The sequence below is a fragment of the Lissotriton vulgaris genome, chromosome 5, assembly GCF_964263255.1.
Source record: "Lissotriton vulgaris chromosome 5, aLisVul1.2, whole genome shotgun sequence".
Taxonomy (NCBI): Eukaryota; Metazoa; Chordata; class Amphibia; order Caudata; family Salamandridae; genus Lissotriton; species Lissotriton vulgaris.
The window spans coordinates 1,346,262,266-1,346,272,856 of record NC_141693.1 but is presented as its reverse complement, the minus strand read 5'-3'; the positions used below and the strand labels follow the sequence as shown (position 1 = coordinate 1,346,272,856).

The 10,591-nt window shown below is 39.1% G+C and overlaps 1 long non-coding RNA gene across 2 annotated transcripts; it reads right to left on the bottom strand.

Moving 5' to 3' along the window:
• Positions 1-8,690: 8,690 nt before the first annotated feature.
• On the bottom strand, positions 8,691-9,976 carry LOC147712578 (uncharacterized). 2 transcript variants are annotated; one of them, XR_015295756.1, is made up of 3 exons: positions 9,886-9,976; positions 9,736-9,799; positions 8,691-8,819 (listed from the first exon to the last, which is right to left on the bottom strand). It is a non-coding gene; the product is annotated as an uncharacterized LOC147712578 (long non-coding RNA). The 2 variants fall into 2 exon arrangements; XR_015295757.1 differs by lacking the exon at positions 8,691-8,819 and adding an exon at positions 9,067-9,413.
• Positions 9,977-10,591: the final 615 nt, after the last annotated feature.

The window sequence follows — 10,591 nt, the reverse complement described above, 5'->3', positions numbered from 1 at the left end:
CTACCTCGCAATAGTGAAGCACGAAGATGGCGGTACTTCACTATCAGGACATGCCAACTTGGTCAGGCGTGTCCTACCTTACACTTACAATGCACCCTGCCCGTGGGCCTACTATAGGGGTGACTAACATGAAGTCAAGGGAAGGTTTGAGGGGCTGGCAAGTAGGTATACTTGCGCAGCCTGCGTGACAGCACTAGGCTGCACGTGGGTCTCGCAATGACCGACCCGTAGACATTCGTTTACGAGGCCGCTCCTGTGGGTGGCACAACACGTGCTGCAAGCCCACGAGCGGCATTTGTATTTACACGCCCCGGCACTCCTGGTGCACTAGACTAGGGACTGACAGTAAACCAAATAAGCCAAACATGGATACACTAGATACATCAATTTAACATAGGGAGCACTTGCGCTATGGCACTGATCAGCAGTGACACGGCGCCCAAAGCATATACCAGCAAAACATCGAAAAACAGTGGAGGCAAACAGAAAAAATGGAGGAGAGACTCAAGCCAATGATGTCAGGTCTAACACTGATGTTGTTTGATCTGTAAGGAAAAAAAAGAATTACAATGTTATTACTAGAATTTGTGTATATTTAGACTTTCAGTGCTAATTTTTCCTATAAAAGTGGATACTAATAAGTGTAGGATTGTAATAAAAATAGAGAAGATACTTACTTATTTTGTTTTAGGTAGGGTTTTCGAGTATAGTTGTTTGTTCTTTCTTAGTAGAGTATATTGTAGTGTTATCTGAAAAAAATAGGTAGATATGTGTTAGAAAAGTCACCATGTTTGTAGGTTTTCAACAAGTTACCAGTTAATTTAGTGCTTTAATATACTTACTTAGTGAGTTGTATCTTTGGTCTTCGGATTTTGGAGATCAGAATTTTGTCAGTATAGTTTCCTGTAGTGTTAGCTGTGTAAAAAAATTTGATAATTGTTATTAATTAGAACAAGTGCTAATGTTTGTCGTTTTTAACACTTCATTTTCTGTTTAGAAATACTTACTTGGTTATTTTTATTTTAGAAATTGGATTAGTGTTCTCTGTTCTTTAGTAGTGTAGTTTTCTGTATTTGGATCTGGAGAAATAAAGTAGATATGTGTTATAAAAGTTAATGTGTGTTTTTGTTTAGAACATTTTACAAGTTAATTTAATGTTACAATATACTTACTTAGTTAGTAGTATCTTTTGTTTTCGGATATTTTTCTCTGTTGTTTGTCTGTAGAGTTTCCTGTAGTGGTAGTAGAGAAAAAAAAATATGTATGTATAATTAATTACAACATGTGCTAATTTGTTGGGATTGTTCCAGTTAATTTAGTGTTACACTATTACTTACTTTGATATTTCTATATTTTTTTAAGAGTTGTGTAGTCTTGTTTTAGTTAGTAGAGTTTTCTGTAGCATTATGAGAGAAATAAAAATGGTTAGGATATACTCATAAGTATTATTTTATTAGAAAGCTTACAACATTAATGTAATATAGAGATAATATTTACATTTTTAGTAGTTTTTGTGTTTTCTGAAATCAGTTATCTGTTATTTATTAGTAGAGTGTTCTGTAGTAGTAAAAGAAAATGAGCAGTGGGTATTTAGCAAGGAATAAAAATAGTAGCAGTTAATTAAATTTTGTTTATTAGAGTTACTTACTTGAAATCTTTAATTGTATCTTGATAATATTGATGTTCTTGTTGGTGTGCTGCAATTCATCCAGAGATGTATCTCCTTCCGTTACTTTTAGCAAGTGGTTTGTGTTTTGTGTGTAATTGTTTATATAGAGGATTGTAATTAGTAATTAGTTTGCTATTGGTTATATAACAAAATCTGTTTGTTGATTGGTTAGTTTGTATTTTTGATTTTCAGTTGTGAGTTTTATGTAGTAAAATTAGGCAAAAGCAGTTAACTTATATAATGAAAAAAATGGAAAAAAATTATTTACAATGTGTAGGTTATATAATAGATAATACTGAATAGTTTTCCTTATTTTAAACAATTTAAAAAAATGTAACTTTCAATAAGAAGTGTGTATTTTATTGCAAAAAACATAATAATATGTAAAAAAAAATGTGTAACAAAATATATATAAAATGTCGATATATTTGATTACACTATATTATTGTTCACGATATTATTGATCTCGATATTTTAGTTCATGTGTATGTATTTTAATGTGATCGATATTTATGTACATCGATATATATGTAGTCGATATAAATGATAACTGTGTTTTTGTATGTCTATATAGTGTATCCGATATTTTTGTAAGTTTATAGTAAAGTATAGGAAGTCGATAATAGTGTTGTCGATATATTTGTTCCGATATTAGTGTAATACGATATTGTGTCTTTCGATAATAAGTCAGACATTCCATGACTTTATCTTTACCCATGGATTCAAATCCATTGCTGCCACTCTCACACTGAATTTACTATAACATTTATGGGTCAATGCTGCTTTCCATGTTCATCCTCCGTCAGAACTTAGTAGATGTTCAGTTTGCTGTATGATAAGTGTATTACAGTCACTGCACATAGCGGTGGATTGGACATATGCTACGTTGTCACGGACTACTCATGTTTCACATTCAACCGTTCTTCACAGTTTATGATGTTCTCTTTAGAAAGCTTTGGAAAATTTCAAGCATGTTTACCTTATTTTCAAAGGTAGATGTACTCGCTCAGTTCTTGCATCCACAAACTGGAAGGAGTTGGATTTAGCACATTGAGTGCGCTAAAGGCGCATGAAAGACATGTCTTCCTGAGCCTCATGTGGCTGTCATGGGAGCCATTAGTAAAGGTTCACTCAGCATGCGTTCGGTAACGTTCAGGAAGAAGGAGGCGGAGACGTGATAGGTGGTAAAATGTAGTCAAACTCATTATGTCTTGTGGCGTATGAATGTGATGGGCCCTTGCATGGTGACGGTATGTTTATGTGAGTGCAAGTGATCTGGTTGATTGGGCCCGTGGCTGGCAGTATGGAAGTTCTTGTGTGTGGTGAGTGAATGGCGTGTGAATGGACTATAAAGCGGTTGGTGCCGTGAAGTGGCTTTATGGCTCAACTTCAGAAGGCTTGGCTTCAAAAATCCAGCGTTTCTGGAGGTCCTAAAATCAAACAGTGTAAGTGGTGGATTACCTTTATCAAATTAGTGTCAGATTTATATTTGTGGCGGTTTAATGGCCTTTTGTAAGACCTTTTTTTTGTCAATATGGGTAGCAAGGGATTTTGTGCCCTAGCTCTGTTGTCACCTAGGCAAACCTTCATATTTGTGAGCAGTAGACAACAAGGGTAGTACAGGGGTGAATGACTTGCGTGTCTCTCACTATTTTTTTTTATCCCAGCTTCCCCTGCAAACCTCAAATTTAACTAAAATTCTAAATTTCTTCACATTTAGGTGAAGGAAAGTTCAGGAATCTGCGGCAACCTACAAACATCCATCTACCTAGCGTTCCACCAGGTCTTCTAATAAAAATGGTACCTCACCTGTGTGGGTGGCCCAAGTACCCGCAACAGGCAAGGGTCCAAACCGCATTGAAGAGACATCAAAATTGCCTATCACAAAACATCCTTGTTTTGCAAGGGGAGGTCACCTGGGTTTTTGGCCCTGGGCTTGGCGGCCATCTGGGGAAACCTACCAGACCCACACATTTTTGAAAACTAGACACCCAGGGGAGTCCAGTGAGGTGTGATGTCCTTGGACCCCCTAACATTTTCCTACCCAGAATCCCCTGCAAACCTCAAATTTAGCTGAACAAATCACCTTTTTCTCAAATTTCTGTGTGGGAAAGTTGTGGGATCACCGGGCTGACACAAATTTCCTACCACCCAGCATTCCCCCAGGTCTCCCAATAAAAATGGTACCTCACTCGTGGGGTGGCCTAAGTACCCGCAACAGGCAAGGGCCCAAAACGTATTGAGGAGACATCAAAATTACCTATCACAAAACGACCTATTTTTCGAAAGGGGGGTCACCTGGGCTTTTGGCCCTGGGCTTGGCGGCCATCTGGCGAAAACTATCAAACCCACACATTTCTAAAAACTAGACACCCGGGGAGTCCAAGGAGGTATGGCTTGCGTGGACCCCCCAACGTTTTCCTACCCAGAATCCTCTGCAAACTTCAAATTTAGCTGAAAAAATCACCTTTTCCATACATTTGTGTGTGGGGTCACCGTGACGGCTCAAATGTCCTACCACCTAGTTCTCCCAAGTAAAATTATACCTTACTTGTGTGGGTGGGCCAAGGCCTGTGACTGTTAAAAGCCAAAAACATAGGGATTAAGGGTGTAGCACAGTGAATTCTAAGCGGTACATTTTTTTAAAAATACATTTTTAGCAGATTCTATTTTGGTCAGCCACACAAGTGAGGTATCATTTTACTCAGGAGGTATAGGTACCCACATATAAGGAGTTGCGCAAATAACCACTGCTTCTAAACTTCATATACTGTTACCATTTTGGAAATACATAGTTTTCCTTGATACCTATTTTTCACTCTTTATATTTTACCAAGTGAATTGCTGTATACCCGGTACACAATGAAAAACCATAGCAAGGCGCAGCTCAGTTATTGGCTCTGGGCACTTCAGATTCTTGGTGACTCTACAAGTCTTATATACCCCTGCAACCCTAAGGCTCCACCGAACATAACAATATATTGCTTGTAAAAATCTGCCATACTTAGAAGAAGTTACAGGTGAAAATGCAGTCACAAATAGCAGGTTTTTTCAATTCATTTTCAATATGTTTTAATTTGAACTTTTACTTTCTATAGGAAGACCTTGAAGAATCTACACAAATGACCCCTTGCTGAATTCAAAAGTTTGTCTACTTTCTAGAAATGTATAGCTGTCTGGGATCGATTATTGCTTTTGCATCAATTTCTAGCACTAACTGAAAGGAGGTTAAAAGCACAAAAAATAGAAGAAATAGGCTATGTCCCACTAAAATGCCAATACTGTGTAGAAAACTTTGGTTTTCTAACAAAAGTCTGCCTGTTCCTGAAAGCTGGGAAAATTGTGATTTTATCACTGCAAACGCTTTATTGATACCATTTGCAAGGAAAAAAACAGACGCTTTCTTCTGTAGAACTTTTTTCCAATTTTTCACCAAAAACCAAAAATGTAGCTGTATTTTGGCTTATTTCTGGGTCCCCTGCAGGAGATTCCACAAACCCTGGGTACCTTTAGATTCCTCAGGATGTTGGAAGAAAAGGACACAAATTTGACGTGGATACCTTATGAGGACAAAATGTTACAGGGGCCTAAGCGCCAAATAGTCAAAAAAGGGCACAGCACTTGGGGTGAAAAGGCCCAGCAGCTAAGGGGTTAAATGGATTGTGTCTTATGAACACCAAGTAACACAGATATCTCTGTGCAAAAGAAGTAACCCACTGAGCTTTCAACATAAAATGAAAATCTGTGATCTGCATTTTACATATTGTGATTTGCAGCAGGCACATTAAACCTCTGTGCTTCTTTATGATGAATCAAGAGCTGACAAGAGAAACACAGATCTCTCCGGCAAATGCATTATCTGATATCTTACAATTATCATATCTTGTAAATTGGTGCACAAAGATCCCTGCAGAAGGTGCCTTAACCCGAATGATATTTTAAAAATCAGCCTCTTTGTCACCAATTAAATAAGCCACAACAGACTTACTGCATTTATCCTTGCAGCCAATTTCTTTGTAGCAGAGTCTTTTTAAATAAATGTATAAGTTGAGGGCCAGACTCTGCTTTTCATGACAACCCCGCACAGTCCCTTGTGACTGACACACTTTGACTACTGAATTTGACTTCTGGAGTAATTTATGCTGCTTTTCCCAATGCTACAAGCGTGCATGCTAACGAAGTTGAAGAATGTTCGAGAAAACACGCTGGTATGTAGTTTACTAGCTCTATCTTGCGTGTCCCTTGTTAAATGTAATATGCAATTGTCATTCTTTAAATAAACAAATGCTTCCCTTGGATTCTAGCCGCTTCTGAACTTGGAACTTGGCCAGATGTGTTAATTTGCTGCAAGTTCAGTAAAAACATGAAGGTCATCGCTCACCCAGTAGGGTCTATCCATCAAGGGGGCTGCTCCGGGCAGCACTTCCTGGCTTTAAACCCTGGAATGTTAATCTGGTTGTCTCCAGTCCATGTCAGAGTGCACCCAGGACTTCTGGGCTCGAAGAAAGATAAATCCACTAGTCAGCAGTCAGACTGCAGAGTGAACCATCCAATCACCACTACAGGCTTTTCTCAATGATGCAGACAATATCCTCACTTATTGTTAATTGGCGCATTGCTGTCTGGTTTTCAAATGTTGATCTTCAGCCGAAGTGAGACACAGACTACCAGAAGACATTACCAAAAGCAAATGGTTACCAAGGCATTCAGAATATTTTTAAATAGTCAGCGCACCCAGATTCTTAAGAAGCGTCCACAAATTTGTATCACATTTATCTCTGCTCGTCAAAGCTTTTAAGACCAGTGTTATAATGGTGGCTCTTAAAATCTCTTGTGTCTTTAGTGCGCCCGATGCCTAGGTGGTGCACTGTATATCCTGCGACACAAGAAAATGCAACAGGCCTTATCTGAAACCTCCATCTGTACGAACATAAACATGTAGGGAAGTGGTCCGGATCGTCAATAACCAGCATGTTGCAAACATCGCCCACTACGCGGTGATTTACTAGTTATAATACCTGGTCCTCAATTTCCCCCAGAACACGACCTCAACCTCTTCAACAGGTAGACAAGGGCTCGAATCATAACGAACTGGGAAATCCGAGCAGTAGTGTTACGCCTACACATGCCATCCGGCTTATTTATAAGCTCCTTGCGTTCCGATACGTCAATTTATGCGATAAAAAGTGACGCACCGGCGGCGCAAGGGGCTTGCAAATAAGCCCCATGGTTTTTAAACTGTTACAGATGCTTCCCACAGAACCTTGGAGTAAATCACCTACAGCTTTTAGCGTGGGCCACGTTGATAGGTGGAGTCTCACTGGGAGGCTTATTTACAAGAGCTGACGCATCGGCAGCGTTGCGTCAAAGTTCTTGTGTCTGTGTCAGATACCCTTATGACGCCATGGATGTGCTGTATTTACAATAACCAGGTCCATGGTGCAAGGAACCACAGATTAGGGTGACCAACCGTCTGTAAATTTCACGGACGGTCCATAAATTGGACCTCACGTCCGTTGTCCGTGAGGATCCCTTTTACGGACACCTTTTGTCCGTAATTTTGGGCCTTTAAGGGAGCAGAGCTGTTCCCCTGCAAAAGGCCTCAGCTCCCTGATGGGGCCGCCTAGCACTCCTCTGAGGACAAGAACAGTCCTACCTCGCTCATTATCATTCTGTGTGAGGCTGATTGCCACATACAGAATGACAATGGGTCAGTCTGGGCTGGCACAGCATGTGGTGGTCTCCTCCAGCCTCAGTCCAGGGCAGGGCATTCAGTCACACGGAAGTGCAAAAACGCCCATGCTGCTGCTAGGTGAGAATACAGTTAACCAAAGGAAGGCGGTGAAAGAAGTTCAAAGGAAGGGATTATAGTTATAGTATAGCAGCCGTGGGTGCTGCTTTTTTATTTTATGCAACTAACAACCATTGACAAAGCCAATAGTTCAGGCTTGTGTAGGTGTAACATTACTTGTTTCAAGTGTAACGTTACTTTTGTTTAAATCATTTTTATTAACCATTTTTTGTTTTTTGTTTGCTTTGCACATCATTCAGTAAAACCGTACAATCAGAGCAGCATTCATGTAACGGAAAAAGAATAGGTACACTGTGACTGAGTTCAACAAATCAGTGCAGAGACAGAGTTACGTTAATCCTAACCAATCTTGTGACAACATCTCAAGGCGGACAACAGAATTCTGCTAGATCTATACACCAGATAGAATGCGAGTGGTTTTAGGAGCAGTGCAGTTCAAACATAACCAGGGGCATATGGTACAACAAAATGAGGACAACAAAAGTGAAGGAAGGGTAGGGTAGAGTCATGTGGTACCTGCCGCCATATCTAAAATCTCAATGCTGGTAGGGGTGTATGGCGCTGGGGTGGTGGTTGTCTGAATGTCGGCGGTGTTCCACATTTGCATCAACAATGAGGGGGGAGGGGTTCCCTGAGTGGTGAGCCTTTTCGATGGTATCAGAGATCCTGTGTCTGTGCCTGCCCCTGAGAGTCTAGAGACCATCTCATCGCATTGGGGTGCCAGGGGGAACATGCGTATGCCAAGAAGGTCCTCCCTGCGCAATACTGCATCCTCCTCCCTCGCCCAATTGAGTAAGGAACTACGCCAGGCAAGGGGATGCGGCGGCAGAGGAGACTTCCACCGCTTGGTAAGCAAGCACTTGGCTGTTATGAGGCCGAGATCTATAAATCCCGTGGCGACTCTGTATTTCTTGTTTCTACTAAAGAGGTTCAACACATGGGCTTCCCAGGTCTGGGGGATGGTGTGGGAGGTGCAGCTCACAAGGGTAGTGGTCACTGTGTTCCAATATGTGAAAAAAATTCCTAGGCAGTTGCAATATAGGGAAAACAAGTGATTTAAAATGACAGCAAAGGAAGGGATGAGAAAAAGCAATTAAAAACCATCACAATTTTAATGAATAAAAATCATATAGAATACTGAAACAACAGAGACTATATGATGACAATACAATCATTTAAAAATCAAGCAATTTATACACAGAATTAATAAAAAAGCAGGAACACCCTAGAGAAAAAGGTATATATAATTATGGTTGGTGTCCTGGAGCAGTGGCGAGTGAACTCGACGTGCGTTTTGGCGTAGAAAAAACGCCTTCTTCAGGAGCCACACAGTTCAGTCTGAAATATATATTTAAAAGTTCCTATTATAATACATACTTCAAAACAATTACATAATAAAAACATATTACATTTTATGACATAGTCTATAATACAAATATATACAATAATGATAATTTGCACTCCTTTTTCATCACTTTAAACTGAATGTTTTACAATTATATCCGGTGCAAACCCATATCTTGACTAGCCCCAGTCAAGTTAGTATAAATGAGAAAACCACAGAAACCTGTGTTATGGGGTGCACTATCCACCGGCTCACTATTACGTGATGCACTGTTTTCTTAATTTTCATATATATTTTCAATACAAACGTAGCAAAAAGATTTTTCAAATTTAGTTATTCATCAAAAATTAAACACATGGATGTTATTCATGACATTGCACAGTCTTTGTAATCAGACTAGAGGCTAAACAGAAACCAAAAAATGTCGTAAGACGATGTTTGAATTTTCCTTCTTCAAAAACCGTTTTTATTCTTCTTTTTCCATCATCCAATGTATCTGTTTGAAATCTTCAAACAACTCTCCATAAATCAACATATGAAGACATATCCCAATGCATTTCGGTATGCACCTTCGTCAGGGAAATATTCTACAAATAACATAAAATTCTGTCACATATAAGGCAGATTCATAGGTTTTTTCACAATTACTGCTCTAGTAGTACATTATAAGTTATTAGATCTATTTTAACAGAAACCAGAGAATTACCATCTAGGTTATTATGTATCATGTGAAATCAATTATCATGCTCACAAAAGTTCACCAATGACCTTAAAAGAATAAAAGATACTGAAAACGCCCGAAAATAAACTGCACCATGTGATCCCAGTGTCCAAAACAATGTACCACAAAATAAACTGTGTCTTTTACCTAGTGTACAAAACATGCCTCATAGTTATTCACACTCCTACCTTCACTAAAAACAATCGAGCAGGTAAGCGTTTTGCATCAAGTAATATAATCCATGCATTTATTCTGCAAAAAATAATGTAGTCCGTAAATTACCAGATTTACTGAAACTATACTCGATTAGTCATATAACCTTGCCACTAAGTACTCACTCATTTATCTGTGCGATGTTGTGGATTCTTCTTAACTTTAATTAGGTTATGCCTCTTTTCCTTTATCTGAAAAGTAACAATGATATCTCCGTGTAAGGCTTGCAACCCGTTGCTAATGGAACTGACAAGATATATATACTCTGCCGCTCTGCAATGTCACATCTTACCTATATTTTCATGCCTTCGCTCGCAACGCTAGCCCCTCGCTCTCTCGGTGATTCAACACAATCTCGAAGTGCCGGTATTTGGCGTCTGACGTCAGCCTCAATATAAACATGGAAAATGGACTAGAAAACTTATCTCTCCTTATCCAAAATGGCGTTTGTTTACACTCGCCTTGTTCAAAACGAACCCAAAATAAACTTTCTCTAACTCACTCTTCTAGTGCTCGCCCTGATGTTAATTGTTACTAAACTATAACAAAACTATACATAAGCAGTTGCCTGTGTTCTAAACAAAATAATACCATTTGTGTAAAGTATATAGACATCATAGAAGATGTTTGTGAGATGTTATGAGCACGAGGTTCAATAGCACATGAATGTAATTTTGATACACAAAACCGACAGAAAAATAACAAGCATTATTACAACGCAATTATATCATATTTTACAGAAAGCAAATCATCTCAATCTTATCATTGAGTCCATAGGGAGTCAGCGTCCTAAGGGACTTTATCCAGTAAGTTTCTCTTTGCGCCAACAAT